This window comes from Heteronotia binoei, chromosome 9 (assembly GCF_032191835.1).
Source record: "Heteronotia binoei isolate CCM8104 ecotype False Entrance Well chromosome 9, APGP_CSIRO_Hbin_v1, whole genome shotgun sequence".
NCBI lineage: Eukaryota > Metazoa > Chordata > Lepidosauria > Squamata > Gekkonidae > Heteronotia > Heteronotia binoei.
Genome location: NC_083231.1, coordinates 66,066,683 through 66,093,475, shown reverse-complemented (window position 1 = coordinate 66,093,475; position 26,793 = coordinate 66,066,683).

Here is a 26,793-nt window from a genome sequence, read left to right as displayed (position 1 = left end):
AACATTCCCTTGATCCAGCAAGGTAGTCACTTTCTCAAAAAAAGAGATCAGGTTAATCAGACATTACTTGTTCTTGAGAAACCCATACTGGTTTCTAGTAATCACAGCCATACTTTCTAAATGTTCCAGGACTTACTGTTTGATGATTTGTTCCAAAACTTTTCCAGGTATAGACATCAAGCTGACAGGTCCTTTCTCCCCTTCTTGAAGATGGGGACAACATTTGCCCACCTCCAATCTTCTGGCACCTCACCTGTTCTCCAAGAATTCTCAAAAATAATGGCCAGATGCTCAGAAATTACATCTACATAGGAGATCTCTAGGCCCCATCTGCAGGTGGCAACCCTATTTGAATCAAGTGTGGACCTGCTTTCTCTATCAGCAATCTGCCTTTTGTTCTGTGCTGACCAGAAGCTTGTTTGTTTTCTCTAGTACAAAACCTGGGAGCAACAGGTCTCTGGACAAAGTGTAAGGGCTCAGACAAAATGGATGCAGCAAAGCTATGACAATTAAGGCTTCCAGCCTATGATACTGATAGAGAGCCTGGAAAGAATTTTTAGTATATAACCTTATGTTTCATGGTACAGTAATATCATCAACAATATATGTTCAATAAGTTTTCAGCAAAGCAGTACTAAATATTTTCTGTGGACTTTTAATCTAAACTGGTACATATTCATGAAGTCAAAAAAACTGGTATATGCAGAGGCCTGTGCTTGATTAACCATTTTGATACAAGAATCTCCAGACTTTTTTAAAAGAAAAAGAAAAAGACCTGAGGTAGAAAAAGAAACATTCTGCCTGGAAGTCTAAGTAATTGCTACTAATTAAGGAGAGTCAGTACTAAGCTATAATGAACCCTTGGTCCAACTTGTTACAAGGCCCAAACTGGCTATGACAGTGGGAGACTATCCCATGTTAAATCCTTGATATGAATTATGCAAAAAACACACACACATTTTTACTTTTAAAAACTCAAAGGAGATCAGTTGATCCTCCCATTGTTGCATCCGCTTTGGCCTCAAGATAGTTTACAACTTATAATTCACTTCAAAAGAGAAAAAAATAGAGAGATAGTACACCCTGATAACTAGATATTGCTCATCAACAAATATTCTTTGGGCACCTTCTTCTTCGCAGGAGATTTAACTCTAAAGGCAACTGTGACAGACTGCAGGCATCTGCATGCTGAGAGGCAGTGCATATGAGTGACAGCTAATAGAACTGCAAGTGAATGACAGCAAATGGAAGTCACTCTGATTGGAGAACTGCTTCTGTCAAAAGAGGGTTGCAGTTAGGCAGTTAGAGAAAGCAGTTACAAAACTGAGGGAGTTGAAGAGTGACTGGAAAAGAGTGTGGTGGTCTTTGTAATGCTCTCCTGTGTGTGACAAGAGACACAAAGCAGAGCCTGATTCAGAGCCTGTGTGGGGTGATTTTGAATACTGGAGACTCTGATGGGAGGCTGTTCCCTGAAGTGAAGAACAGTCTCTGTATTTGTAACACAAAGAATCACATCTTGAGAAGGAAAACAGTTTCCTGTATTAAGCTTAGTGTCCAAGGGGAAAAAGACTGGAAGTCTGGAAGATCAGACTTTTTACAAAGGGTGCTGAGGTGGCAGCAAAACTGCCAAATGAGCAGGTTATTTATCTTAAAGGGAAGATAGCAACTATCTTGCCAGAGAAAGAGGTGTAGTAGAGAAACCTTAGTCTTCTAACCAAATGGACAAAGCAGGGTACACTCATGTGATTTGAAAGTGACAAAATTAACTGGAAATCTAGAACAATTATAAAAAGATAAAGCTTAAACATCGAGGATACCTTTAATGAAAGTTAAACCAACTGAAGGATAACACTGTATCATGCAAAGTCAGTAACCTCAGACATAGTTCTGTGTTCAGTTTTGACTGTCTGCCTACATCTTCTAAATCTCCCAAACCTATGTAAATATCCTATCCCATCCCATCCCTTCCCTGCCAGTCTGCTTAAATAAACCAAAACCTGTTTCAAATTGCTACCTGTGCCTACTGTGCCATTTTCTGAAAGGTAAATTTTGATACCTAAAGCAGGGCGAGGGGAGTGCTTAGTAGAGCAGTCACCCTTGTCACATTTAATTCCAAATGCAGCATGCAATTAAGCTTTCCAGATCCCCTGGCAACTGGCAGGGGGATGGAGAGGATGGAGTTGCAAGATCCAAGCTGGGAAACTCCTAGAGATTTGGGGATGAAACCTGGGGAGGGCAGAGACCTCAGTGGGGTACAATGCCACAGAGTTTGCCCTCCAAGGTATCCATTTTCTCCAGGGGAACTGATCACTGTAGTCTGTAGATGAGGTATAATTCCAGGGGATCCCCAGGTCCTGCCTGGAGGCATAGCTGCATGCAAAGGAGAGATGGATCAATCATTGCTTTCTCCAGATGACTGGCTGACATGGTGTTGCCATTTTTTTAAGAACATAAGAACATAAGAGAAGCCATGTTGGATCAGGCCAACGGCCCATCAAGTCCAACACTCTGTGTCACACAGTGGCAAAAAATGTTATATACACACATACACTGTGGCTAATAGCCACTGATGGACCTGTGCTCCATACACTGTGGCTAATAGCCACTGATGGACCTGTGCTCCATACACTGTGGCTAATAGCCACTGATGGACCTGTGCTCCATATTTTTATCTAAACCCCTCTTGAAGGTGGCTATACTTGTGGCCGCCACCACCTCCTGTGGCAGTGAATTCCACATGTTAATCACCCTTTGGGTGAAGAAGTACTTCCTTTTATCCGTCTTAACCTGTCTGCTCAGCAATTTCATCGAATGCCCACGAGTTCTTGTATTGTGAGAAAGGGAGAAAAGTACTTCTTTCTCTACTTTCTCCATTCCATGCATTATCTTGTAAACCTCTATCATGTCACCCCGCAGTCGACGTTTCTCCAAGCTAAAGAGTCCCAAGCGTTTCAACCTTTCTTCATAGGGAAAGTGCTCCAGCCCTTTAATCATTCTAGTTGCCCTTCTCTGCACCTTCTCTAAAGCTATAATATCCTTTTTGAGGTGCGGCGACCAGAACTGCACACAGTACTCCAAATGAGACCGCACCATCGATTTATACAGGGGCATTATGATACTGGCTGATTTGTTTTCAATTCCCTTCCTAATAATTCCCAGCATGGCATTGGCCTTTTTTATTGCAAACGCACACTGTCTTGACACTTTCAGTGAGTTATCTATCATGACCCCAAGATCTCTCTCTTGATCAGTCTCTGCCAGTTCACACCCCATCAACTTGTATTTGTAGCTGGGATTCTTAGCCCCAATGTGCATTACTTTGCACTTGGCCACATTGAACCGCATCTGCCACGTTGACGCCCACTCACCCAGCCTCAACAGATCCCTTTGGAGTTCCTCACAATCCTCTCTGGTTCTCACCACCCTGAACAATTTAGTGTCATCCGCAAACTTGGCCACTTCACTGCTCACTCCGAACTCTAAATCATTTATGAACAAGTTAAAAAGCATGGGACCCAGTACCGAGCCCTGCGGCACCCCACTGCTTACCGTCCTCCACTGCGAAGACTGCCCATTTATACTCACTCTCTGCTTCCTATTACTCAGCCAGTTTTTGATCCACAAGAGGACCTGTCCTTTTACTCCATGATTCTCAAGCTTTCTAAGGAGCCTTTGATGAGGAACTTTATCAAAAGCTTTCTGGAAGTCAAGGTAAACAACATCTATCGGGTCTCCTTTGTCCACATGTTTTTTCAGTGTTAGGAAGAGCATTTGACTTATATGGACAATTTTGTGGGAGACCTGCCCCTCTCTATTTTAGAAAGAGTGTCAGAAAGTTGATACTCATCCTGTAAAAACTCTTAGATGACAAAATAAAACGTACATCAAGGAGATTGGTTCTAGCCCAGGTTTTCACAAGCTGTGCTGCTTTTCAGTTTACATGGAATTATTGGGCGGGGGGCAGGGCTTTGAACAATGGATTCATTCAACTAAAGTAGTAATCCCTTTCTCCTTGGAATCTGCCTGACACCTTCACTACTTTCTTTTAGGTGCTAGGCCAAAAATTTCCCTTTACCCAGGCTTTTATCAAAGGAACTCATTAAAGAACATAATTTTAGTCTATTTTAAGCCTGAGAAATGTTAAAAGACTCACTTTAAATGGCTCTTTGTTGTATGTTTTGTGCTCTGCTGTGTTTTGAGTGCTAAGTTTTAATAACTTTTACAATATTTTATGTTTTTACTATGTTTTATTTTGTAAGCCATGTTGAGCAGCCCTGATGAGGCAGCAGCGAAATGTTCTAAATGAATAATTGCAATGCAACCATTTATCCTTTTAGTACTTTGCCACCTCTTTCAGCTGCACATGGAGACCAGGCTTTGACTTGCCAAAATCCCTGGGTTCCCAGAATAATCCAAGCCACAGAATTTTACCCCCTCGTCTGCCCTTTCAGCTAGGGTTACCAATCCCCAGTGGGAGGCAGGGAATCCCCCAGTTTGGAGACCCTCACCCCACTTCAGGGTTATCAGAAAATGGGGTAGGAGGAAGGAAATATCTGCTGCACACTCCATTGTACTCTATGGAGACTGGTTCCTTAGGGTATAATAGAGAATTGATCTGTGGGTATATGGAGCCCTGAGGGGGGCTGTTTTTTGAGGCAGATGTAACAAATTTTCAGCATAGAATCTGGTTCCTCTCCTCAAAACACTCCCAAGTTTCAAAAAGATTGGACCAGGGGGTTCAATTCTATGAGCCCCCCAAAAATATCCTCCATTATTTCCAAATGGAGGGAAAGGAGGAAAAACATTTAAAAGGCATGCAATCCCTTTAATGTGATAGCCAGAACTCCCTTTGAAGTTCAATCATGCTTGTCACAACCTTGCTCCTGGCTCCACCCCATAAGTATCCTGGCTCCACTCCTAAAATCCCCAGATATTTCTTGAGTCAGACCTGGCATGTTGATTTTCCCTTGCAAAATTTTAGGGGTTCATTGTCTCTCTTCTAAATGTAGAATAATCTTTTGTTCCTGAATACTTTTGTGTGTTGAAAGAATGGCTGAATTTCTCAGTAGCTCCTCTGTTCTTAGAACTATAATTACCAGGGTTTAATATATTAATGGGCACATAAAATTATCTTGTGTGTGCAAGACTAAGAGGAAGGGTAAAGCACTTGAAACATTTTTTCCTGAGCTCTTACTGAGAAAGCTTTTAATTAGTGAACTTTCCAAATCAAACTGAAATACTTTTACCTACTATTACACATGAAGATTTGAATGCATACAGGAAATGCTATCACTGAGAAGTGTCCAAGAAAATGCTGGAGAGAAATTCATGGCCAATGTTCAGTACCTACATCCATACAAGCAATTCTTAATGAATCAGTGTTGTTACTATGAACGTTCATTTGGGGAAAATGACAAAATATTTATTGATTAAAATGACATTTTTGGTTTTTAGCATTATTTATTTTTACAACCATCAGTGGCTTAAAAATATATATTTTATGTGTGTGAGTGTTGTTGTTTTATTTTGAAAGGCTAAAATGCAAGTGCAGCAGTCATTTATTATCAGCCTGAGAAGAAATCTAAAGAACCCAGGAGAAGATCTCTCAGGATGTTCTGCTGGAGTGGTTGCTTCACTTGCCTTCTGTTTTAGTTGTGGGTTGGTATGCACAACAGGGGAAATATGATCTTATGCACATGTTTTCCACTGAGAATTAGTATAACACAGATTTTTTTTTTCCTGGCTTGCTTAGAAATTTTTGAACATGAGCCAAAAGAAGTAGCAGTGTTGGCACTGATTGATCTGCTTTGGCAACTGAAAGGAATATAGAGGAAATGCTGCTCCACTGTATTTTACCGGACTGATAAGGAGCCAAGTTCTGTGACCCAGGCAGATCCCATGAGCTATAATTACAGCAGGGCAATTCTTAAAGAGACAACCATCCTTGTCATCTCTTGGAGCTAAAACTTCGTCTCCTCTCCCTGGATGGAAGTAAAGAAAGTCAGGGAAACAGTTTGCAGTCTAATTTGGCTAGGTAAAGCATCATATGGCAATGGTAGCACAAGAGCCAAATCTCATACCCATATCTGTTTGGATGACTCAAGTGTCACCCAATTAGTGAATGGTATGATTCAAAGAGGAGGAAGGCAGGATTTGTCTCTGGATTTTTTCCCAAGCTCAGCCATACACATTGTACAGTCAATCAACCAATGGAGACAAGTAGTCCACACAACTGAAGCTCTACCAGGACTTCTTTAAGCTGTTTTGCCTGGCAGAAAGTTAGAAATGCAGGAGCAGAGAAGAAACAGGATAGCAGAGACACTATCTGGAAAGCAGTGTAACTGGAAGGCACCTGACAGAGTCTAGGTCTGGTCAATTCTAATTATGCCACCTTGAGCTGCACAAGGGAAGAAAGGCAAGATACAAATGTGATGAATCAGTGAAATAGGTACCGACTGCAGTCTGTTTTATAGATCAATTTATATAATTTAAAAGGAGAGTCTCAAACCTTCATTTTATCCAGTACTTTCATCAGGAGAAATTACAGATGCTAACGTTCTAGCAGTTAGGCTTGCCACTCCACAATTCGGGATGGGGGATCTCCTAATTTTGTGGGCTCCTGCCCACTGCCAACCAGTTTGCTAGTGGGAGGAAATCCCCTGAACAGCAACATTGCACAACATGCCTACATCTCCTGAAAGTGACATGGGCATGCCAGGGGCCATGCTCTGTTTTTTTGGCAAAACAGAGGGCAATTTTTGAGGGCAATTTTACCATACAGTTTTGCCCCCAAACCAAAGTGTAGCCCCTGATGTGCCAATGCAACTTCTGGGTGATTTGGCATGGCATGCAACATCACTTCTGGTGATTTCAGAACACCAAGGGAATGCTCCCAGCTCCTAGAATGTCCCCCACCCCACTCCACTGGCATCTCAAACAGAACGGGCAACCATACTAGCTGTGCAACCCTGTGCAAAGTTACTCCAGTCTAAACCCAGAGATATAGAATAATATCTGCATTAAAGTGACAAGTCTTCTACCCCTACCATTTATAAAGTAGTTAAATGCTGCTAAACTAGCCAGAGCCACAGTTTTATCATCTTCTATGAGTTCTGTCAAACTCTGACTTGGATGAACATGTTGCTCACGTTTCTACTGACAGTACATCTTTTTCCATTTAAATTGGATACAGACATCTTCTGGAAAGTTCTAAAGTTGCCAGACAGATTCTTGACAGTTATGTGCATATGGTATATCATATAGAATCTATTCCATTTTTTTATAATGACTAACTATAAGAAAGTGTGAGAGACCACTGTCAAGCCACTAGAGCTATAAGTCATTCTCCGACAGCATTACTAAGATAACAAAAATGTGCATGCTTCTTTTCAAGCACCTCACTGTGTTAGAGAACAAGCACCGCACTGCTGTCACAAGACCAGCCTGGCTGCCTGCTTGGTGGAGAGTTTTATATTACAAGGCCTCCCCCTCCTTCCACCCAGCCTCACTCATTTGCCCCCTTTTGCTTGGAAAATAAATCAATTTCATCTGCTGCAGTTTGATTTCTTTCTTCTCTCTGTCTCCGTCTCCGTCTCTCTCCCTCTTTGTAAAGTCTGTTTCCAATGCACCATATGGCAGCTGAGAGAAGGTTAGAGCAATGATCTAGCTCTTAACAAAAGATGCTGTGGTGTCAAAGAAGCTCATGAATGCATGAGACACATTCATGTATAGAAAAGTGCCTCTAGCCCTGTCAGAGAGGACTAAGGAGACCAGACATTGCTTTAGAGATTTAAAAAAGGCAGCAGTTCTGTCTTCAGCTCATCTCCTGCTCACCCCCTGCCACACACAAAAACTCCCCCAACAACACATTCCCTTTCATCCTGGGCTCAAATCCTATTATAGCTATTATCAACATGGAACACAAAGTTAGAGACTGGGGCAAACAAGATATGGAACTGAGCACCTTATTTCCTTACCATCATTTGTTGTCATTCCTCTTTGCACCTACACAAATCCCAGTATACCTGTCAAACTGCAAAAAGAGCCTGAATTATTTGCATGTTTGTAGTGAATCCTCCACAAATCATTGCATACATTCCAGTGGGAAAAGATGTCTGATGCACATCTCAAGACAGAGTGTTTGAAAAACACTATTGAAAGAGCCAGTTCATGGTTTCACCTACATGAAAAAGGTATGAATTTTGGCCTAATCAAAACGGACAAACACACAATATTTTCCCTCACTCCCCCTCCCCTTCAACTAAATTTCCTAACAACAAACAGACACATTAGCACAATAGTTGAGCCAGGAGTAACAGGGACATAGATTGTGGTGTTTGGTGTTTCAGGGAAAGGAAAATGCAATATATTAAACATGGTCCAGTTTCCACCCCATCTTATTTTAAAAAGCTTCAAAATCAGAAAATTCTGCCTCTGGAGTTATTGTTATAAAGCTGGACAAACCACCAATTGATAGTATCTGTGATGTTTTCCAAGAGCCCAGCAATAAGATTCCTTGTGATGTATGTATGTGTGTGTATGGCTGGGGTCAGACACAGTATTTAACCAATCAGTGAGGTGCTCCTATTTTTATCCATCCTTACTTGAAACACAGTTGCCTGATTGGACATCCTGACTGTAATCCACCTCGCCGCATGCCTGTCCTGATATTAACCAATAAGATGGCCCGGTGTGGTGCATTCTCTCTTTTTAAAAAAGCCTTTGCAAATGCACAAAAACAATGTCAGTTTTGTGCACATATGCTTCTAGGAGCATGGACTAAATGATTGTGTTACTCAACCTAAAAAAATCCAGTGAACTTGAAAAAAGTATTTGTGATTGCTCACAATGCATCTCTTGTGGCACCTGCAGGTTCCTGCGGTCTTTCGCCGATGATGAGGTTATACATGCATTGCTAAGATTAAAAACAAAATGGTGCTGAATTGACAGGTACACAAATTGTGACAGCTTGATGATGCTGGGGCAATCAGACAGGGAAAATCCATTTGTGGCCTTTCATCAAGCATTTAGGACTGAACTTTATGCAGTGTCAAATAAATCCAGAACTGAGTCAGGGCAGGATGGGTTGCCTGTGACTCACAGGCCATTCCCAGTTGTTGCTGACTTTAAATCCAACAGGCATCCATGGCTATGTCAGATATAAATGCATGTCTGACCATGGTCTCTGTGTGTGTGATATGTACCCTCATTAGCTGGATGAAACATCCACACCTCATTAGATATTGCACAATTGTTGAGGCATCACTTGCAACTGGATTGTTTTATCTACATCGTAATATCCACTCACTGTGCAGTCTGTCCTCTCTGCTGTGATCCTGGAGGATAGTCAGTTGTTATCCAGGTTTTAGAAATTTTGATGGGAGGGGGGTGGCTTAATTTACAAAGTAATATTTTTCTGCATATTTGGGACATATCCCAAGTATGTAAAGACCCCAAATTGAGAAGAATGGTTTTGCTGTTCTTATGACACCGATGGTCAGAGTCTTCTCAGAAACAATTATTCCTTTATACCTTTCTCAGTATCTCAGCCTTCATTTCTTTAATTCTTTAGGAATGCAGTTTTTCTCCTGACAGTAGCAATTTCTTTTCCAGAAATCTGCTATACCCCAAGGTAAACAACATACTAGGTTTGGGACAGGGTTATGGCTGCAGCGCACACACAAGTGATATGCTCCAAAGAGGGATAAGACTGAGACAAGTATGAATTTTACAGCTTTTGGGCTCACAACAAACTCCCCCCCACCCAAGGATGTTATTTTCAGGTTCTCACTAAGGTCCTGACTTAAGACTATATGAAAGGACTGTCCAGATAGACCTAAGCAGGCATGAAAATAGCCATTTTGAGCCTTTTGTCATAAGAAAAATCTTTCATTGTTTACATAAACTTGATTGCCCTTATCTCACTTCATTATATCCTTACTTCTGATAGCAAGAATAGTTTGGCAGATAGCACTAAAGTTATGGACATATCTTCAGTAATGAGCAAGCTAGCACTATTTTGTTTGCCAACAAAGTGAATGTAGCCTACCAACTAAGATTTTTGGATGTACCAAGAGCATAACAACCCTCATAGTTTACAGTCTCATGAAGGCAACAAAAAATAATTCAGTTCAGTTTTGTATGTCTTCGTCATAACTGATAAGAAGCAAAGGCAGGTTTTTTTGAGCCCCTGTTGGTTGTTTGGATGAACATGTCACAAATGAGTAAGTTAGAAGCATTTTGTTATTTTCTTTTATCTCCTGTATGTTTTGTAATATTCTGCCACTTCTGACTGTGATTATTTCTTCTAGATTCAATAGAACTCACTTTAACTATTTCTCTGGTCCATCCCTGTAAGCTGTCAACTGCTAGTAAGTCTGATGCTGAGGAGACTCTGAGCAGTCTACAGAAATCAAACAAGGAACAATGCAGCTATTCAGCATCTTCTATTCATTTCAACCACATCTGTTTACATGGCCTGTGCCCACTGCTAAAAGGGTTTGTCTTCCCAACTTCATTTTATCTCACAGAGTCCTAACTGGTTGGTGACTTGGAAAGGTCTTTTCTTTCCTCTCCCTTGAAGATCTGAAGTTGCACATTCATTTATGAGATAAAGCAGCAAGTCAGCTTAACAAAACATTCAGGCTTTCCCCTGGTCTGCTTTTGAGTTTAGATGTAACATGAGAACAACTGTAAACCCTCCAAAACTCCCATTAAGTTTTCAGCATGCATTCAACATTAAAGAAACAGACTCTGAGTGTCAAGAAGTTAGACTTCTTGTATTCTCCTGTTTTAAATCATACTGGAGATAAAGGGCAGAAGAATTTAGCTAACTGTGTGCATGATAACACTGATTCAGAGAAGGAGGAGTGGAGACACATGCTCTGAAATCTCTTTGTAGTAAATGGGTGTTATATAAATAAAAACATTAACCACAGCATCTAAGATTTCTGAACTAGTAGAATTTACATATAATTGTTCAACAAATTTGTACATAATTGTGTGTGTGATTGATGTTCACTATCCCATCAAGACCACAATTCTGCTCTCAATAAATACAGTCAGAGACAACTGTTACGAAAAATATCAGTCCCAGATACTGATACTGAAGAATGGGGTGGGGGGATAAAGAAAAAGAAGTAGGAAGAAGTAAGAGTCTTACAATTCAAGCTCATGTTGTACCTGAAAGTTGCTCAAATGGCAGTTTCACAGTTTTTCCTATATGGCTATAAAGGTGGAAATGCATATAGCTGTAAGCTGAATTCAATCATAGATGAAAGCTAGAAATTAGGGATGGGCATGAACCAGCTCACAAACTAAAGTTCGTCACAAATTTTGGCTGGTTTGTGGTTCATGAAGCTATGTTTGTGGAAGGGTGCCTGGCACAAACATTTCACTAACTTTGGTGCTGTTCATGGCATTTTGTGGTCGTTTGTGATGGATACTTTTTTAGACAGACTGTCTCTGCTCAATTAAACTGTTTTCAAAACCCTAGGGCAACAGGAAAGGCAGAATTATCCAGCCTTAGTTTCACCAATAGGAGCTCTCCAAAACTTAACAGACACTGCTGGCTGCCAATAACAGAGTTCTTATTCTGCTCTATGGAATCAGAAGGCTATATGTATGTTCATCTCAGCTCTTTAACCTTTTGTTTGTTGGCTGTTTGCATCGTAGTTACACAGAGAGGCAGGGAACTTGTTAAAAGATGACCAGCAAAGCACATTCGTTTATTTCCTCCTGATTGTGAACTCCTCTTCCCTGCTGGGGTTTGGGTGTTAAATGGACTCAGGGAGAGCCACCGCATCTCTTTGCTCACACTGAACAGAAGGGCTTAAGAACTGGGTGCCTTGGCAGAGAGAAGACTCACATTTTATGCCCTCTTGACTGTGGACTTGCCTCCCTGATAGGGTTTGAGTGTTAGGTGGACTCAGGGCTCTTAGCCGACTTAGGTGATTTCACATGAGAGATTTCCTAGCCCCACCTCCCATTTGGATTAATAGCACACAATCACACCCATTCTCACCCCGGTCCAGACACCTCTCATCTGCATTTAAAAAGCTACCTGAATCATCTTGATAGTATCTCCCTAAATCACATTTAGGTTGCATTGTTGGCTGCTGTTTGAGTGCCCCGGCACGACTCATAAGCATGGCATGGTTGGAGGGTTTTTTTACCCTAACCCCTCTCTGGGGAGCACTTGTGCACTTCTCTGCTTGAGTGCACACATCAGGGGACTTTAAAAAAAAAAAAAAAACCCTTTCCGCAGCTGTATGATAACCTGGAAATGGATGAAACTGAACCGGGTTTTTTTGCAATGGGATAAAATTGTGTCAGTTTCACAGTGTGAAACCAACCCATCTCTCAGCTCATGCTGAGTGGTGGGGCTTAGCTACTGGGAGATTTGGCTGAGTGAAAACATTTTTATCATTCCAAACAATTGATTTTTGTATTGAATATGCTGATTGGGAGATTATTTTGTTTCTCTGTTCTTTGTTGGCTTTAAATGTGGTTGATTTTTACTGACATGAAGTTTTAATGTTCTTGTTTGTTAACTGTTGATTACCAATAACAGTTCAGGAGTACACTGCTATACCCATGTCCACAGATGGAGGGCTCTTCTGTAGCACATAGAATCTTCAGCCAACTTGTTTGGATCACATTCAGATCAGACTACTGTGTAACCTTCTTTCAGGCTACCTTTGAAGACCATTCTTAAGCTTCAGGTGATTCAGAATGAAGCAGCAGGGTTGCTAACTAGAGTAAGTTATTGGAAACGTATCTCATTACACCTGTTCAAGAAGAGCTTCACTGGTTTCTTGTTGATTTCTAGTACAATTCAAAGTTTTGGACTTCAAAGTCCTAGGACACTTGCCTATTCCCATATGGATCTACCTAGCTGCAAAGATCTTTAAGGTAGTGATGCAGAAGTAAAATTTTGGTTGCTTTAGAGATGACTGCCAGTTGTACTGACTGTACAATGCTGTCTGAACACATGGGAAGTAATCCAGATAACTCCAGATCATTCACTCAGCCAAGCAGTATGTAAGAAAAAACCCAAAAAACAGCTCCCTGCTCACAGTCAGAGAACAAACATGAGCCAAACTGGTGGGTGTGGGTTCACTCCTGCTGAACTAGCATTTAATATCAATTCATCTATTCCTCAGTGAAATAAAGTAAATGATAATGCTGGCTACATAGATATTGTACCAACACTGATATTTAACATGAGGGTCTGTCCCTGATTGCTCAGCTCCCCAACTTCTTAGCTCCTGTGCTCACAATAGTTAATGGCAGTGTGAATACTGAATGAGCACTCTGCTTCTTGCCAAACTTGTTGCAGCAATAGCTGGTGAGGCAACAGCAAGAGTGATTATACTTTTTTGCAGGGATCGCTTTGCAGAAAAATAGGTGGTGGAGCTCATCCAGGGATTGTTATGCAGCTGCACCTACCATTAAATGGACAAGGTGGGGAGGAGAAAGGGAAACCCTCAGAAAGGTTCAGGAGCTGTGCTCCTACGAGCTCCTGCTGAATCCGAGGCCTGCTTTTTTGGTAACTGTAGCTAACATTCGATTGGTAACAAATGTCATACTCTACATTTCTCCCCAGTGGGAACCCAAAGGAGCTTACATTGTTTATCCTTATAAACACCATGTGAGAAAGGATATGCTGAGTGAATAGTCCAGGGTCACTCAGCAAGCTTCCCATGGTAGAGGGGGAATTTGAACCTGGGCCTCACTAACCACTATACCACAAGACTCTGATAGGCCTAGGATGTTACCCCCCCTTTTTTTTTTGTAAAGGAGGGGGATATCTTCCACCCTCCCTATCTGCAGCTTCCAATTTCCTGGTTTCTCACAGGTAAACTTCACTTTACAAATAGCACAGGGATGTTCTGGAGATAATCTGGGCCATGATAATCTGATTACAGTCATTTTGGCATTCTGAAGCAGGTGATCAATTTTAAGACTCCTAGCTCAATTTTTTAATTTTTTAATTTATTTATTTATTTATTTATTTATTTATTTATTTATATTAAGATTTATACCCCGCCCTTCTCACCTAGGTGTCTCAGGGCGGCTTACAACACAATAATTAAAACAATTTCAGTTTAAACAATTAAAATACCATTAAACCATAATTTAGTAAAAAACAAGATAGAGTAAAAACCGGCGGCCTATAGATACATTTTTTCATCCAGGATATTTTACATTGTCAGTTAATATCATAGGCCTGCCGGAAGAGGACTGTCTTACAGGCCCTGCGGAATTGCCCTAGATCCCGCAGGGCCCGCACCTGCGGGATCTAGGGCAATTAATGAACTATACCTGCCACAAACTTTCACTGAAAATAGTACTGGAAACAGGGTGTTGTGATCTGGGCCAGCACGTCCCAGTTCTCTTCTATTCAGGCACTGCAACTCTTATCATCTTCCTAAATGCTGAGACAGAGGTCATTTTCGCACTTACGGTACCTTATTCCGGAGCGACGTCCCTCTTCACCGCGCAGCGTCTGCGCGGATTTTGCACTACTTGCTCCGCAGAACCCAGCAGTCCCACGGCTTTTGCATTGCAAATGTAAACCGCCAAAAACCAGTTTACATTTGCGACGCAAAAGCCGCGGGACTTCCGGGTTCTGCGGAGCAAGTAGTGCGAAATCCGCGCAGACGCTGCGCGGTGAAGAGGGACGTCGCTCCGGAATAAGGTCAGTGTGAAAATGACCTTAGCTTCCATCCCCCCAAATGATGCCTGCCACAGACAAAGAACCATTGCTTCCATTGCAAATAGTGTGTGTTATGGGGAAATGTGTCCAGACATTACCTTGGGCAGGATATTCCTACTCCTTTTATTTTTTGAACTGCAGTTCCCATGATAATCCTGAAATTGATGGCCAGTTTTCAAATGTCTGGCTTTATTTTCTGATGAGTTACACCTGCCACTAACAGGATACTTTAGCTTCTACTGCAAACAAAAAGGCGAGCTTCTCAGGATGTTCTGGTTCTGTTCATTTTGGGTACTGCAACTCCTGAAGATCTTAGCCAATTTTGAAAAGAAGACTACAGATTTATACCCTGCCCTTCTCTCTGAATCAGAGACTCAGAGCAGCTTACAATCTCCTATACCTTCTCCCCCCACAACAGACACCCTGTGAGGTGGGTGGGGCTGAGAGGGCTCTCACAGAAGCTGCCCTTTCAAGGACAACTCCTGCCAGAGCAATGGCTGACCCAAGGCCAATCCAGCAGCTGCAAGTGGAGGAGTGGGGAATCAAACCTGGTTCTCCCAGATAAGAGTCCGCACACTTAACCACTACACCAACTGGCTCCTTTTTTTGTTTTCTAATGGCTTCCACAGATGGATATACATAAGAAATGGTGGTCAGATGCATACTTTTCTGACTGTAGATATACTAATAGAATGCAAGGTATTATTTATGCCATCATTGAAACACTCAGTTATTTGGATTTGACACCATATATGCAAAAGGGGTTAATTTCTTAAATTTATTTATGAGGTGGGGACTATGTATTTGGCTCTTCAACATTCCAGAGTATAAGAGCCATCACTAAAACCAGCATATTACTACCAGCTGTAACTCTGACACATTCTTAATGTATAAAGTACAATGTTGATTGATTGCTGCTGCTTCTTCTTCCTTTTTAGAGTCCTGGGAACCCAGGTGACTAGAACGTCATCATGAACACTTGAGCCACTATTCAAAGTTCACAGATTTGCCAAAATGCATATCACCGTGGGCTTGATACTAAGAGAAGTACTGCCTTTAGACCTGCTTGCGATATATCCTAGTGCTGGTCAGACATTGTAGAGTAATGGTTAGACAATCAAACTAGGACCTGTGAGACTGAGGTTCAGATTCATACCGTGTCATTGTTTAGTTTAGTTTATTTGATTTCCTATTCTGATCCATTTTCTGCTAGCAGGACTCAGGGCAGTGCACAACATATAATATACATCAATACACAGTAGGATACATACAATACTGTTAAAACCTAATACTATCTAACAATTTAATCTTCTGTTGGATGGTACCGCATATCTATTCCATGGATAGCTGGAGTGGCTAACATATCTATTCCACAGAAGTGGCTGGTATATAATCCATATTCCACCCATAAGAAGGATCTTGAACATAAAAGAATAAAGGGAGGGAACCCCAGGAGGCCACTGTTCTCTCTAATTGTCGCTGCCCAGCGGAACATCTCCGTCTTACAGGCCCTGCAGAACTGAGCTGAATCCTGCAGGGCCTGGACCTCACTGGGAGTTCCTCCAGGCTGAGGGCAGGTAGACTGCTTTGGAACCAGGAATCACTAGCAAGGTGGTCTGGTTGAGCATGATGCGCTCTGGGTGGCAATATTGGAGCTGTTGGGTGACCTTGCTGTAGGGCTCCCATTCCCCAGGCCAGGGCAGAAAATCCCCTGCTTTTTGGAACTTCTGCCCACCCCCAGTCAGTTGACTGGCGGGGAAACCCCACGCCCAAACAGTGACATCTTACAATGATGCTCTGCTTTTTGGGTAAAACTCTATGGTTTGAGGGTGATTTTACAATAGAGTTTTGCCCAAGAAGCAGAGCGCTGGCATGCAGCATCCCCAATTGATGTGACATCATTGCATCAGGGACATTGCACTCCCTCCAGGAACACCCCCCCCCCCAAATCCCCCCAGTGTTGCAAAGGTAGGACCTGGCAACCCTATCCTGCAGAGCGACCTTGTCTCTCAGCCTAACCTACATCATTGTTATGAGAATAAAACAAATGTTGTAAGTCACTTTGGATCCCATTGGGACGAGGGAAGAGATGTAGATGAAATAAAATAAATATAAACAAAACATCCAATGTGTATTCCATCATATGTTTCTTGTTATTACTATATGCATCTCTTCCTATTTGGTACTTACTTTCCCCCCCTGTTTTCACAAATTGTCTTGGATGAAAGCCAACACTGAGTGGCTATCAGGATTCTTTCTGGGTCAGATTCAGACCCAGGAGCAGACTTTTCACCCCTCACCCCAATTCCAAAGCCTTGACTGAGATGTCTATAGGGTTGCTAGGTCCTATCTTGTCCCCAGTGGTGGTGGGGGCATTCTAGGAGGGGGAGGGGCTCTCCTCAACATGATGATATTACATAGAGTGACATAGGGTTGCCAAGTCCAATTTAAGAAATATCTGGGGACTTTAGGGGTGGAGCCAGGAGACGTTAGAGGTGGAGCCAAGATCAAGGCTGTGACAAGCATAATTGAACTCCAAAAGGAGTTCTGGCCATCACATTTAAAGGGACGGCACACCTTTTCAATGCCTTCCTTCCATAGGAAATAATGAAGGATAGGGGCACCTTCTTTTGGGGCTCATAGAATTGGACCCCCTGGTCCAATCATTTTGAAACTTGGGGGATATTTTGGGGAGAGGCACTAGATGCTGTATGAAAAATTTGGTGCCTCTACCTCAACAAACAGCCCCTCCCCAGAGCCCCAGGTACCCGGGGATCAATTCTCCATTATTTTCTGTGGGAATAAATCACCATAGGGAATAATAGAGTTCCCAGCAGACATTTCCCTCCCCCCCGCCCGCTTTCTGACGACCCTGAAGCGGGGAAAGGGCCTCCAAACCGGGGGATTCCCTGCCCCCACCTGGGGATTGGCAACCCTAGAGTGACATCATCACATCTGTGATGCAGCACCTTCCCTTTAAATGGCTGAGGGGAAAGCAGGCACCGTGCATGCCTACCCTGCAAGCTGCAAATACACAACTTGCAGGGCAGATGCACGTGGCCTCTGCTTGGAAAAATGGGTGCAATGCAAGCTTGCCATGCAAGTGGCAAATTCATAGCTTGTGGGGCAGGCGCAGGCAGCTCCCACTCTTTTTAAGCAGGGCCGTGGATGACTGTGGGGTGGGGCTTCCCCCACTGGCCAGCTGCCTGGTGTCTGGAAGGAGCCCAAAAAATCAGGGGATCCCCTGCCCCCACCTGGGGACTGGCATCCCTAGTGTCTGTTTCTGAAACCTCTGCACCAAAAGACTGCCAATGCACCAGAACTTGGGACAGCCATGCCTCAGACCCTGGACTCTGAGAGTCTGAGAAGTGATGAGCTTACAGTTCATACTCCAGCCATCAAGCCACATAACTGTTTGTGTACATTTCATTCCCTGCAAAACTGGGACTGAAAGCAGCCATCAGGATGAGAGTTATGTGAGTGAAATAAAGCCTCTGTCAATTGATTAATCAAATTTCATTCTGCAGGAAATTTCAGCCAGCATTGCTGGCATCCAAACAAAATTATAATTAATTGTACTGTGTATTTTCTTGTACTCCCCTTTCTTTATGAAATGACATTTTGGGGGCATCAAAAACTAAGCACCTGACCTGTTAAAAATAGCATACATAAGAACTGATGTAGTAGATGTTGTATTTTCCTAATGTATGGGAAATAACAGTTTATGACCCCCCCCCCCCCCCCAAGTGCTTGCAAATGATTTGGGCCACTTATATTTACAGAATACTTGATATCTCATTGTCCTTTGGCCAACAAGCATCAAGAAGTATAAAGATGATTGCATGTAAAGGTTTTGCAGTATGTAATTAGTGGGTAATAAATCTATTCTGCAAGTCTATAAATAAGCTAACAGGAGATTTTAAAATCACAGTAGTGACAACTCTTTCCATTGCTAATAATAGTTAAAAGAATAATTGGATAGTACTTTTAAAAAGTACAGAATATCAGGTTTAGTTTAAAGCAGGGCCTTTTTTGTAGAAAAAGCCCAGCAGGAGCTCATTTTCATATTAGACCACACCCCCTGACATCACCATTGTTTAGCATAGGGTGTTTTGTAGAAAAAGCCCAGCAGAAGCTCATTTGCATATTAGGCCACACCCCCTGATGCCAAGCCAGCCGGAACAGCGTTCCTGCTCTAAAAAAGCCCTGGTTTTATGTAAGTTTGTCTAACAGCCCAATCCTGAGGCCCACTACATAGAAGGATGGTACCCAATCACTGATGTAAAAGTAATCTTTCCAGGGCTTTTTTTTTTTTGTAGCAGGAACTCCTTTGCATATTAGGCCACACTCCCCTGATGTAGCCAATCCTCCTGGAGCTTATAGGAGGCCCTGTACTAAGAGCCCTATAAGCTCTTGGAGGATTGGCTACATCAGGGGTGTGTAGCCTAATATGCAAAGGAGTTCCTGCTACAAAAAAAAAAGCCCTAGTCTGTTCCCTTTAGACATTCTACAGGGGGAAATAACAACACATGCACCTCTGCAAAGCACAGGCAGATTCCACAGCAATTTCAACAACATAGTTAAACCCACCAAGCAGACAATAGCAGCCTATGATGCCCCTACGATAGCCATAATAAGTAAAGGGAACTTGCATATTTAGAGACAGTACTCCTCTGAAACCAAGTGCTAAGGCAGCAACATCAGGGAAAAGTCTTGGTTTCTGTACCCTGTTTGTTGGCTCTCCAGGGAAACTGCTTGGTCACTGTGTGAGACAGGATGCTGGCCAAGATGGACCACAACCCTGATCCAGCAGGGATCTTCTTATGCTGCTCTTATGTTCTGTTATGTCTTGCATTTCAGTCGTGATGTTACAACACAGCGAATGCTACAGAGGCGACCAATGGAAGTCCACTGGTCCCCGGATGTAGCTCGCTAATACGCTCCACCAATCAAGATCTGTGACGGGAAGTTTAACTGGCCAGGATTGGACCTGGCCAGATGGAGGGTTGTTCCGGGGTATGTATATAATCAAGACCCGGGGTATGTTTATAATCAGGTTTGTATATAATCAGTGGTCAGCCACGTGCTGGCAGCACTAGCAGGCTCAAAGGTTTTTGGGAAACTGGACTTGGCCCAGGCGTACCAGCAATTCCCGGTGGATGGTGAGACAGCAGAAGTCCAGACCATTGTGACCCACAGGGGAGCTTTTCAGGTGTGGCGGTTGCAATTTGGGGTTAGTATGGCTCCGGGGATGTTTCAGAGCATAATGGATTCTCTTCTCAAAGGGATCCCCGGGGTGCAACCATTTTTCGACGATGTTTTAATCGCCACCCAGGACACTGTGGAGTTCAGCAACAGTCTGCGTGAGGTACTCCACCGTTTTCAGGCGGCGGGACTTAAAGTAAAGTGGGAGAAGTGTTCCCTTGAGATGTCGAGGGTAGAGTTCTTGGGGTTTGCAGTAGACGCCGCGGGCATCCACCCGACGGCCAACAAGACCAGGGCTATTGTCCGTGCCCCGACCCCCACGTGCAGGACAGAGTTACAAAGTTTCTTGGGATTATTAAATTTCTATCATTCATTTTTGCCCCACAAAATGGCCATCGCAGAACTCCTTCATAGGCTCCTAGATAAAAACGCCCCGTGGGTCTGGGGAAAGAAGCAGGTCACCGCTTTACAGGCAGTCAAGGACCTACTAGTCTCCAATGAGGTGCTCCACCATTTTGACGAATCCTTACCAGTGATTCTGGCATGCGATGCTTCCCCGTATGGGGTGGGCGCCGTCCTGGGGCACCAACTCCCGGATGGGAGGGAGGTTCCCATGGCCTATTATTTGAGGACCCTGACCCCTGCCAAGCACAACTACACCCAGCCTACTTGAAGGACTTTGTGTCCTGAACTAGGGGGGGAGGAGTGTTATGTCTTGCATTTCAGTCGTGATGTTACAACACAGTGAACGCTACAGAGGCAACCAATGGAAGTCCACTGGTCCCCGGATGTAGCTCGCTAATACGCTTCGCCAATCAAGGGTAATTCAGAAAAGCAACCATGAGAATATATCACTAGGAATAGCTATTATTTCTGTTTATTCTCTTAAAAGCTCACTGATTTAGGAATCTTGAGCAGCAGGGGATAAAACTAGCTATCCTTGAAATAGAAATAGATTTGATAGAGGTGGCATAGAATAACTGGTGCAAATTGGTCAGTATAAGCCAGTACCACATTTGGTTTGGTAGATTTTTTAAAAGGTCAATTTAAAACAATATTTTGATACAATTTTTATTCAAAAAGATTTAAAATTGTTCTAAGGAACTACCTTTATATGACATGTAGCACAGCCATGATTCTACCAGGGACTATAATCAAAGAGGGAAAATGTTAGAAATGCTTAGCTGTGTGGATGAGAGATGGTGACATAACAAGCCTGGAGATGCCAACAGTAGCACTATTCATTCGCTTTCAGGCCACATGATGTATTTAGTCCAGCCCTCAGGGGAGAAATTTTCCAAACAGTGTATTGAAGATACGCACACAAATCCTATTACTGGGTAAAAGGATTTCTGTATGTACTGTCTCGTGCGCTTAAATTTAAATTTAGGTGTCCAATTTTCCATGTGACCCAACAAATCATTGAACAGAAAATCACTTTCACGTGGCATCCTTCTCTTCCTTGCCTGTTCATTTACCAGCTGGAATATATCATTTGAAGTGTGGCTTCAGGACATCTTGCAGAGGTTAAAGTGAAGTGTGAAATAGCCAGTGCTATGGGAACACAGTGTAAAAGATCCATGACTCTGTTAGCCTTACAAAAGCACAGCTGGGCTTTGTCAGGAGGGTTTTTAGCTCCTCCCTAATTCCACAAAGGCCTCTTATTCTGTTTGTCATGGCTAGCCAAGAAACCTATTTAGTATAAATGTCTAATATCATTCTCCAGCTGGACTGAGAGCCCTTCACACCAGCAAAGGTTCTGGTTGTTGCTGTTGTTCCCCATTTTGCCAGCATTAATTTATGCAAATATATTGGTACTTAGTCATTTTTTTAAAAAAGTTCTCAGCACAAATGATACAGTGGTACTCAGTATGCACAGGCCATGATTCCAGGAACATGATTCCAGGCTGGACATCATAAATATGCTTATGTCACAAATGTGTTTCTTTATTAGGGTCTCAGCTTTAGGAAACTAAAAATGTTCCAAAAACACGATCAAGGGAAGCCATTTCTCCTTGCATGGAAAAACCTCTGATAGAATTTTATTTGTCACACATTGTGAAAGGTACAAGGAGCTTGCTAAGAAATCTCAGCAACTACTCCTTGTAGTATTTATTCTTTTGTTAGGATGTTGTGGTTTCCATTCAAAAGCTGCTTCAGTATGGTGGAGCCCAGCATCACAGAGATTCTAGCTTCAGCCTGTACTATAAACAGCATGAACATAGCACAACAAGCAGAACAAAACCTCTCCTCATGCTGAAGTTTGTTGTGCTGCCTGAAATGCAGTTCCCTCCATGAACATTCATAGATTACATGAGGCACATAATAAGGTCTGCAGTGGAAGGGAAAATTGGCTGAAATACCTTCTCATAGGAATGTAAATATGAGTTGTTTGAATGGAAAAAGGACCTAGGAACAAAGCACCATCATTAAAAACATGCAAATGAAGGAGACAAAATCAAAGGGTCCTGTTATGTATGTGAAGGCATGCCTGGACATGTTGAGTGTTGTGTCCTGAGCCTGAGGTGCAACGCAGTAGACCAAGGGGATCCAAAGACCTGCATCCCAATTGGCTGCTTAATTCAAACTGGTCAATCGGGAGGCAGTATCAGAAGATCCTAGGACCTGCCTGTGAGTATGCATATTCTAATGAAGGATCCAGAAAGAGCACAATCACAGGATGTTTTGTGTTTCTTGGGGGCTGGGCTTTCCCTGCCCCACCTGTATACATTGCTGCATGTTCCGGTACTTAGCAGTAGTTTTTAGTCACTTTGGAGAGCGACGGTGGCTCAGTGGTAGAGGTCCCAGGTTCAATCCCTGGCTTCTCCAACTAAAAAGGGTCCAGGCAAATAGGCATGAAAAACCTCAGCTTGAGACCCTGGAGAGCGGCTGCCAGTCTGAGTAGACAATACTGACTTTGATGGACCGAGGGTCTGATTCAGTATAAGGCAGCTTCATATGTTCATATGTAAACATTAAAAAGATAAAGGTAGTCTCCTGTGCAAGCACCAGTCATTTCTGACTCTGGGGTGACATCGCATCATGACATTTTCACAGCAGACTTTTTACGGTGGTTTGCCATTGCCTTCCCCAGTCACCTAAACTTGCTGAATCACTGATAAAGAGCTTTTATCACTATGCAACAGTCTCCTCATGCATTGAACCCAGTATTTAACAGGTCCCATGCCATTAACTACATCACGGGGCGGGATCATAGCAACATGCATCCTTTTCAGGCATTATATTATTGTGTTCCAGGAACTTCCAATCTCATGTAGATTCATGCATGGTCACCATGTTGTCTGAACAGAGGTAATGCACGTATTTTGCATGTGTGTGCAGTATATGGGAACTCACTATGGGACTTTTCAGAGTTCTGATTCATACAAACCAAAGCTATAGGTGTATGCAAAATATGTGTGTTGCCTCTGTTCAGACAACATGGCAGCCATTCATATCAGGGGCATCTTGTAGAGCTTGGACTCCTGATACAATTATTGTTGTCCTTCTAGGATGTGTAGATCTGAAGAGGACCATGGTTATTAACTAACTACCAGTGAGTTTTGAGTACTCAGCTTTCTACATGAGCCTGCCAGAATTAAATAAAAAGCACAACAAAGCAATAAAATCTGATTATTTCTTCCTCATATTTCCTTATTCTAGCATTTGTAATAGTGCAACATTATTTGGAGCATGTCTTTCAAGTATAGTTCGATCATCTTGTGAGATTTCTTTACAGAGGGGATAAAAAAGAAACCAACAAAAAATAGAGCTGATATTATATTATCAAAGTGCTTTCTGTGAAATTTTCTCAGTCAGACTAATGCATTCTGAAAGGATGAAAGCATCATACATCAAGATCTTTTAAAAGAAAGAAAAACAGTTTAATTATTAAAGCAGTGCTATCAAGTGGACTGTCTATAGGGAATTCTTTAATTTTGTTCTTTCTTTAATGATAAGGATCCACAATATAAAATATAAAAAGTATCTCTTCTTTTCTTCTTAAAAGGCTTTTCAAATGACTCTCAAATATATTTCTCCTTGTCCTGTTTTCTCAGAATGCCTGTGTATGCAGGGACACAGTGAGCAAATAATTAAGAAAGGAAAAGACAAACTGCTTCTTTTGATATCCATTTTCACTGAAACAGTGCCAAACATGTTGTTCAATGGAATTCTTATAGGAAACAAAATGCATGCTCATTAAGCCATGAGGAGTCAGGAACAATTATAAGAACAATTTGTGATGCACCTCCCAGTGCTAGCTGTCTTGGTAGTCATTATGTTCAATTGCCATGGAAAGTCACTTTTGGAAAAGCTAAAACAGCTCCAAATGATAACAAGAGAAGCCACAGAATTATTCCCTAAAGACAGATCCTGTGTCCAAGCAATTACAGTATGTTCCCTAAGAAATAAAGCTGGATTATGCTATTGTGACCTGAACTGAAACTGGCAGCACTTTCCTTTATTTTAAAGGTGCTAGTAAATATATATAAGCTTGCATTTATTTTCACCAGTTCCCCCTTGAGACCTGGGAGAAGCCAAGAAAAGGTAATATTACTCAATAACCACAAGTACCATCACAAAAAAATCCCTTGATATTTTTGTAACCTAAGATTGTAATAGACTTCATAAAGTATTGATCAATGTATATGACAATAGTACCTTCACATGGGCAGAAAGGGGCCAACTTAGGTTTTCTAAAAGGTTGAGCAATCATTAGTTTCACCTTGTTCTCTCCCATCTTCTTGACCACTACATCCAGGTATGAGTTCAGGACAATGACAGCCACATCTGAAGATAAATCTGGGTGTCAATTGCACATTCATGATGTCCCAGATATATGGGTGATCATATTTGATGTAGAAATGGGAACTCTAAGGCAGATGATTCAGTATCACCAGTGGTCACTGCCAAAGTCATATTAGACAAAAGAGAAAGCAGGTCCATGAGACCTGCACCCTCTTTTCCAAATGCTCCAACAAAACAAAAGAACCCATTGTGACAAACACTGTACTGGAGATGCATTTCCCTTTTCCATTAGTAAATGGAGACCATCTTATAGCACTATTAATGCTGATGCAGCCTTTAAATCAACCCTAAAGATTGAAATGGATCTAGAGAAGCAGTAGCATTCAAATATGCCTGGAATTGCTAGGCTAGTGCTGGTTCAACAGTTTAAACAGGACGATTTAACACAGATCTATAAATGGTCAACACCCCTGATGCCAACGAAAGGCTTTGAAAGCAGAGGCCTAACTATTGCTTCCTGTGACATTTTTGGGAAGTTTTTTTTTATCAGCAATTTATTAATTTTGTGGCTATATGGATTCTCTTATTCCTGCCAGATTTAATTATCAAGGAAGAAAAAGGACATATTTTTAAAGTGGTGGATTTTACAAGTTACCTTTTCATTTCAGTCAGGGAGAATATTCCAAAACTATCCACAGAACTTGGGCAATTGGCTTTTCTTGATACTGCTGTTATGAAAGATCCCTGGTTTTTTGTTTATAAAATTTATATCCCACCCTTCTATCATTTCAGATCCACAAGGCAGGTAACAATTATAAACAGAGCATTGAAACACATCTTGAAAGCAAAAGTAAAATACATATTAAAAAGCACAAAACCCAACAATTAAAACATAGGGCAGGAAGGAGAGGTCATTGAGGAAATTTCAGATGAAACAAAAAAGTCTCGACCAACAGGCAGAGGACAGTGACAGGAGGAGCCAGACGTGTTTGTTTAATACTTGTCTAAGGCCATTTTTCCACCAAATTCAGGGTCTGCAAGGTGGCAAACATTAAAACATTTCAAACACAAAAGAGCTATTTAAAAGACAAATAAATATACAATACTCAAAACATATAAATACATAAACATAAAACAGCACACATAGAAGGAGAAGAGCTGGTAATTGATTTGTTTGGTGTACTGGTTAAGTGTGCGGACTCTTATCTGGGAGAGAGTTCCAAAGTTTCAACATTATGACTCTCTAGCCTTAGATGGTTGGCATACAAAGCAGGTAATCATATAAACCTTTAAAGGAAAATACCAGTACCTTGAATTGAGCCTGGAAGCAAACTGGGAACCAGTGGAGACAGACCAAAACTGTAGTAATCTGGTCGCTATGACCCACTCCTGTCAGCATCAGGGCTGCACTATTCTGTACCAATTGATTTTTTCTAACACTTTTCAAAAGCAGCCCCACAATGAGTGCATCAAATAATCTAATATAGATGCTGCCAGGGCATGCAACACAATGGCCAGGGGCAAGAGAATTACCTACTTTTGAGGGACCCTTTAAAATATGAGGCATAAAGAAGCAATCCTTTGTCACTCTTCATTATATTTTAAGTCCAAAAGCCTGTTGTGTTGCACTGTCTTCCATATAGAAAAAATTATGAGGGCTGGGTCTGACTGACCGACCAGCTTGGGGTGGCAGTGTGCTGACCCAGAAGTGTGCCGGCACAAACAGAAGCACCCTGGGATGGCCAGACGGCACACAGCCCACTGCCGGAACGGGGGAAGGCTGCAGGTGCCCTGGAGGAGCATCCACAGTGCTCATACACCTGTCTGCTGCTCACCAGGCACTTCCCAGCCATCCATGGTATCTTTTTGAGGCAGCTGAAAGACAGGTAGGGACAGGGTGATTGCAGGGGTGGGACGGGAGCCAGATGTGTGAATTCTCATGTGCCCTTTTGATCTGTTTGCCAACCATCCCTGGGGTGGCTTATACTGCCCTTCTGGACCCAGCCAAGGTCTTGTAATTTGTTTCATTTTATTTTGTTTCCTGTAGAGATCCTGTTTGGTGTACTGTTAAGTGTGTGGACTCTTATCTGGGAGAACCAGGTTTGATTCCCCAGTCTTCC